Source organism: Strix uralensis, chromosome 31 (genome assembly GCF_047716275.1).
Source record: "Strix uralensis isolate ZFMK-TIS-50842 chromosome 31, bStrUra1, whole genome shotgun sequence".
Taxonomy (NCBI): domain Eukaryota; kingdom Metazoa; phylum Chordata; class Aves; order Strigiformes; family Strigidae; genus Strix; species Strix uralensis.
In genome coordinates, this window is record NC_134002.1 from 2,726,157 (window position 1) to 2,732,951 (window position 6,795).

Consider the following 6,795-nt stretch of genomic DNA (forward strand, 5'->3'; position numbering starts at 1 on the left):
CCTTCCTCACCCCTGGTGTCATCCCAGTCCCTGCACTGGGTCTGGCCCCCCAGGCAGGATGTCCCTCTACAGTAGATGCTCTGGTCCCCTTCTGTCAGTGTGGTACAAACTGTCCCTGTGGGGTCAGGGCTCCCCTGGAACAAGGGGGCAGGGAGCAGCACACAAAACCTTTGGGGCACCTGAGAGATTGGCAGTGCCCTGGGGGGATCTCTGGGTGCTGCCATCACCAGCGAGGCCACCACCGGCTCCAGAGGCACAGTGCTAGGGAATGGGGGTCCCAAAGGGGTACCCCAGGACAGGGTGTCTTTGAATCCAGCCAGACACAAGCTGCCCTAAACACTGGAACCTTGGAGAAGGAGATGATACTCTCTCACGCCCAGGTGGGCACAGGGTCCAGGGACTTGAGCACGTTCTGCCCCTCGTCTCAGTAGCACCTTCAAAGAATCCCCATTCCCTGACAGATCCCGATCACCACACTGGTACCCGCTGGCCCTGTGCTGTGGGACAAGGGAGATGGCACTTACCCCTGCACAGCTGTACCCAGAGGAGCAACCACAGCATCTGAGGGGACAGGAGTCCCTCTGTGCCCATCCTGAGCCTCCTGCCCTGCCAGCATGTCCCTGCTGCTCCACACTCCCTGCCACAGCTCCTGGGGACTTGTGGGGACAATGATGACGGGAGGGCAATATATCTCTGCAGAAGCCAGCCCAGCTACAGGAGGAGCCAATCAAAGCAGCAGCCCCTTTTTAGACATTATCGGGAGCTATCTCCCCTCTGACACAGCCCAGCCCTCCAATGAACTTCTCCAGTGCCAGTCATGACCATATATGAGGGATGGCTCCGCTGCAGGTGTCACGTCACTGTGGCGGTGGGGCGTCACAGGACAGGGTCAGTCGTAGTGGGGGAAATGGGTTTTTCATGCCTTGAACCCTGCTGTGTGGACCAGGAGCACTAAGCATCTCCTATACTGGGCACAACCAAGAGCCCAAGGTACGAGTGTCCAGCCATCCCCATGACATGGGAATCACAGGGCTGGGACTGCACTGGGGGCTGTGTCAGGAAGGGAAGGAAACAGCCCCTGCCCCTGCTTCAGACCCCTCTGTGCTGGGAGCAGCAGGTGGGAAAGGGCCTTAGCCCAGGCGAGAGGCCCATCCCAGGAGTGCTGGTTCACCCAACCCTCCCTGGAAAGTCCCATGGAAGGTCCCTTCCAATGAGCCAGAGCTGGGCCATGTCCCTGTTCTGGCAGCAGACACACAGCTCAGACATATCCCTGACTCTCAGCATGTCACCGAGGGGCCGTTATTCCCCACGGGTGGCTCAGGAGCTGCAGCCTGCAGGTGCACAAACCACAGCCCACGTGGCTTCACAGCGCTCCCCGTGCTCCCCCCGCAGCGCCTGGGCAGGTAGTCTGTGGTTTCCTCCTGGCGTTGAGCCCAAGCACATCCCTGTGATGCCCCCGAGCCACCCCCACCCTGACAGCTCCAGCCAGGGCCACAGGGGCTGCTCTTTAGGCCTTGCAGACACGTGGCCGGGCAGGTCCCAGCCCCTGTGATGTCCCTCTGATGCACAAGGCCACTCTGCGCTGAGCCCCATGGCCACAGGGTGCCATCGGTGACGTGACCTCACACCCTCCTATGGCCACCTTTGTGTGCTCATAAGTTACACTGACAGTGACCTCACACCCTCCTACTGCCACTGCTGTGTGTGCATGAGTCACACTGTCACACGTGTGTGCGGTGTATGGACTTCTGCTGGTGATGGTTCTTCCAAAAAGCCATATTTGGGCATGGTCTGAATATCATTTTAGTGACATCAGAAGCACCTACACAAGCTATGAGCCAGATCCTGCCCTATCAGCTGCTCAGGCACCAGTGACATCACAAGCTCACACACAGCCATGGTCATGCTCCTGGCCTATCTGCTACTCAGCCACAGGTGATGTCATAGCATCTGCCTCTGATATTGGCCTGCTCCCAGCCTATCGGCTGTTCAGACACCAATGACCTCAAACCCACCGACACAAACTATGGGCCTGCTCCTGCCCTATCAGCTACTCAGGCAGCAGGGACATTATAAGCACCTCCACATACTGTGGGCCTACTCCAGGCCTATGAGCTACTCAGGCATGAGTGACCTCATCAGCACAGACACAAGCCATGGGTCAGCTTCTGCCCTATCAGCTACTCAGGCACAGTGACCTCAAAACAACCTACATGTACTTGTCGTGGTTTAACCCCAGACAGCAGCTCAGCCCCACACAGTCCCTCACTCATTATTTCACTAAATGCAAAGTTAATTCTACCCTAGCCAAAACCAGTACAATACCAGATGCCTGCTCCTGCCCAGTGACCTCACAAGTACATATACACCCATTGCCATGTTCCCGCTGTTGACGTACTCAGTCTCTGGTGACCTCACGTGCCCCTGTAGAGGACATGCACCTGGTCCGGGCTAATCAGCTATTCAGCCAAGAGTGACATCACAAGCACACACCCAATGCATTTGTCTCCCTCTTGTCTATCAGCTACAGACACCAGTGACCTGACCACCACGCATCCCTCCACTTGTTATCTGCTTGCCTACGAGATATGAAAGCACAAGTGACCTCACAAGCTCTGACACAAGTCATGTGCATGTGCTTGGCCTATCAGCTACTCAGGCACCAGCAATGTCACAAGCACTTACACAAGCCGTGTGCCAGCTCCCAGCCAGTGACCTACTCAGGCACCAGTGACCACACGAGCATGTACCAACCTAGTTGCTGTGTGTTCATATGGTGGGGTAACCCCGTGTGGCAGCCCCCACCCAGTCACTTGCTCACTCCCCACCAGCAGGATGGGGGAGGAAACTGGAAGGAGAAAAGTGAGGGAAAACATCTCATGGGTCGAGATAAAGACAGCTTAGTAAGTGAAGCAGTAACCACGCAGAGCAGGAGATCAATGCCTGGCCAAACTTTGAGCAAAGGATACTTTGAAGAACAACCCCACTCCCCCAGTGTTATTGCTGACCATGACGTCATTTGGTGTGGAGTATCGATTTGGTTAGTTGGGGTCAGCTATCCTGGCTTTGTCCCCTTCCAGTCTCCTGCCGCCCCCAGCCTCCTCCCTGCCAGGGCAGAGGGAGAAATAGAGAAGGCCTTGACACTGTGTAAGCACTGCTCAGCAATAGCTACAATGTTGGGGTGTTATCAAAGCTGTTTTGGGCACCAAGGCAAAGCACAGCACCACAGGGGCTGCTGAGAAAAAAATTAACTCCATCCCCGTCAGACCCAGTGTAATCCCCATCCCTTTTTCCATACCATGTGCATCCTGCTCGGGTCCTACTGCATTCAATACATTTACATCCACCACCACCCCCTTCCCCATCTCTTGACATGACACACACAGAGCAGACTGGGTTTGGCTGGTATGGCTCAGGTGGACATGGATAAGTCCCAGCACACGCCTGACTCCTCCCCTCACTCAGTCAGTCAGAGCTTTTTGAAATATTCAGTCAGATTATCAACCTAAGGACAAGGAAATGTATAGAGCACCAGCCTGCACCCCACAGTGGTCTTACAGGCAGCTGTGAGACCCCCCACAGCCATAGCAAAAGGCAATTCCCCACCAGCACCATACCTCTCTGTTTGGAGTTATCAGGCCCATTTAGGTTTAGCATTAGAATTAAGTTTAGGGGTTGTGGTTAGGGTTAGGGCCTTTGGGATAGGGTTAGGGCCATTGGGGTTGGAGTTAGGGCCTGTAGGGTTAGGGTTAAGTTTAGTGCTAGCATGAGGGTTTAGGGTTAGGTTTTAGAGTTAGGGTTAGGGTTAGGGTTAGTGTTAGGGTTAGGGTTAGGGTTAGGGTTAGGGTTAGGGTTTGGGTTAGGGTTAAGTTTAGGGTTAGATGTCAGGGTTAGTGTTAGGGTTACTGTTAGGGTTAGGTTTAGGGGTAGGTGTTAGGGTTATGGTTAGGGGTAGGGTTAGGTTTAGGGGTATGGGTAGGGATAGGGATTAGGGTTAAGTTTAGGGTTAGGGTTAGGGGGTAGGGTTAGGTGTAGGACCATTTGTTAGAGTTAAAGTTAGCGTCAGGGTTTACAGTTATGTTTAGGGTTATGGTTATGGTTAGCGTTAGGGTTAGGGTTTGGATTAGGGTTCGGGTCAGGGTTAGGGATTAGGGTTAGGGTTAGGGATTAGGGTTAGGGTTACAGTTAAAGTTAGGGTTCATGTTAGGGTTACAATTAATGTTAGGGTTAGGGGTTAGGGTTAGGGTTAGGGTTAGGACCATTTGTTAGGTTAAAGTTAGGAAAGCCAAACAGATTTGGCCAGGAGGAAATGCTCTCCCTGGGTTTCACTAACCCTTCGCAGCCTGTTCAGTCCAAGTTTGGGTGTAGTGGAGGTGGTTCCTTCATGGTTCTGGTCATGGTGGTGGTACTGTTGGTGGTTTCTCCACAGTGGTGAGGGTTTTTTTCATGGTAGTGGTGTTCTTGCTGATGCTGGTGGTGGTTCCTCCACAGTGGTGATGATTTTTTCCACAGTGGTATTGGAGGTTATGGTTGTGCTGAATACTCCACAGTGGTGGTTGTTCCTCCACCCTGGTGCTGAAATCCTCTATGGTGGTGGTGGTTTCTCCATGGTGGTAGTGTGGTCTTCATCATGTTAGATCCTCCATGGTGGTGATGGTTGTTTTTCCACAATGTTGGTGGTGATTCTTTTGCAGTGGTGGTGGTTCCTCCAAGATGCTGGTAGTGGTGGTTCCTTCATGGTTGTGGTTTTGGTGGAGGTTTCTGTTCCTCCATGGTGTGTATGTCTTGGTACTGATGGTGGATCCTACAGCATGGTGGTGGTGGTGGTGTTCATGGTGGTAGTAGTTCTTCCATGGTGCTGGTGGTGATTTCTCCACAGCGGAGGTGGTGGTGTTTCTCCACAGTGATAACAATGCAGGTGGGGCAGTGTTGGTGGTTACTTGATGGTACTGGTCATGGTTGTGGTTCCTGTTCTGTGGGGGTGGCTATGGTTCCACCATGTTTTTCATGCTAATGATTCCTCCATGGTGGTCATGCAAATGGTGGTTCCTCCTAGGTGCTTCTGGTGGTGGTCATGGTCGTTTCTCCACTGTGGTGTATGTGGTGGGGGTTGCTCCACAGTGGTGGTGGTGTCTCCAGGGTGGTGGTTGTGGTGGTCTTGGTGGTGCCTCCACGGTAGTGGCAGTGATGGTGGTGGTAATGGTGGTTTCTCCACAGTAGTCATGGTGGTAGTGTTCATGGTTCTTCCACGATGGTGGTAGTGGTGGTGGTTCCTCCATGGTGGTGCTGGTGGTGGTCATGCTGGTGGTGCTTCTTCGACAGAAGTGGTGGTGGTAGTGGTACTTCCTTGACAGTGGTGGTGATGGTGGTTGTGGTGGTGGTTCCTCCACAGTGCTGGTGATGCTGGTGTTTTCTCTGTGGTGGTGGTGATTTTGGCAGTGCTGGTGGTAGTTCCTCCCCAGTGGCCGTGTTTTTTCCATGGTGATAGTGGAGGACATGCTGGTGGTTATTACTCCATAGTGGTGGTTGTCTTGGTTGTTCTTCCACCCTAGTGGTGATGGTGGTGAATTCTCCACAGTGGTGGTGGTTCCTCCAGAGTTGTGGTGGTGCTGCTTGCACCATGGTGCTGGTACTGGTGGTTCCTCCATGGTGGTGGTGGTAGTGTTGTTGGTTCCTCCAATGTGGTGATGCTGTGACAGTCTGAGGAAACTGTAGTTAATGTCTCAAACATCTGATAAAGGACTTTGGTAAAGAAGATGGTATCTGTGGACATGCCGGGGTTGTGCAAGCAACGGCAGGAAGACGCTGTGAGAGAATGGGGTAAATGGAGGTGGGATCACACTTCTCTGAAACCAAACTTCCCTAACTCAAGCCACTCTGTAAAGATTCACTTTCATGACATATGCGCCGAGAAGAAAGGTCAGACAATGGTCATACCTGCAGGGAAGGGGGTGGTAACTTCCCAATGACCCCCAAACTCACCGACCCAATTCCAGAAACCTCAAAGGTACAAACTATACATGCATCAACGCAAGGAGAATTCTAGACTCACAGAATGCGCATGGTGCCTAATTAGCCTAATGAGTCCAAATGCCTTTCTGGAGGAGGGGCAAGGAATTATAAAAGGACACGAGTCAATGTCCTGGGTGGTGCACCCCTCCAGAAGTGGACATGGAGACTGGCTGGACCAATGCTAGAACCAGGACTGGTGAAATCTTTCTTTTAGGTCTTTCTCTCTCCCTCCCTGCCTCTATCTCACTCCCTTTTTCTCTCCTTCTCTCCTTCTCATTGTCTATCCTTGTATCCCTGCATATAAGTCAAGGCTTGTCGGGGCATGTTTACGGCTTGTTGGTGTGTGTTGTAAGACTGTGGTTTGTCGGTGTATGTTATGGGATCTGCTGCTTGTTGTGGTATGTTACAAGGTTTGCGGTTTGTCGGTGCATGTCATGAGGTTTACTGCTTGTTGCAGAGGTTGCAAGGCTTACTGACAAACTTTCGTGCCAATATCTGTTGTGAACAAATAAAAGTTTAATTTTTGAAATAAAGAACTCCTGATGTTGTTTCAACTTAATCCTGACCTGAATCAGCAAAACTGAGTTGGCTTCCTGAGAAATTGGGATGTGACACAAGCTCACAAACTCCAGTTTCTTCTTCAGGTAAGTAGTTAGTGAGATCATCCTCCAGCAGAGAGAGGTGTAATAAGCTCGGGGCACCTGCATGGTGACCAGCAGGTCACTCATGTGCAGACCTGCTGTTCTCCTGACTCTGCACGGGGGCACAGGGAGCCCTTTTGTC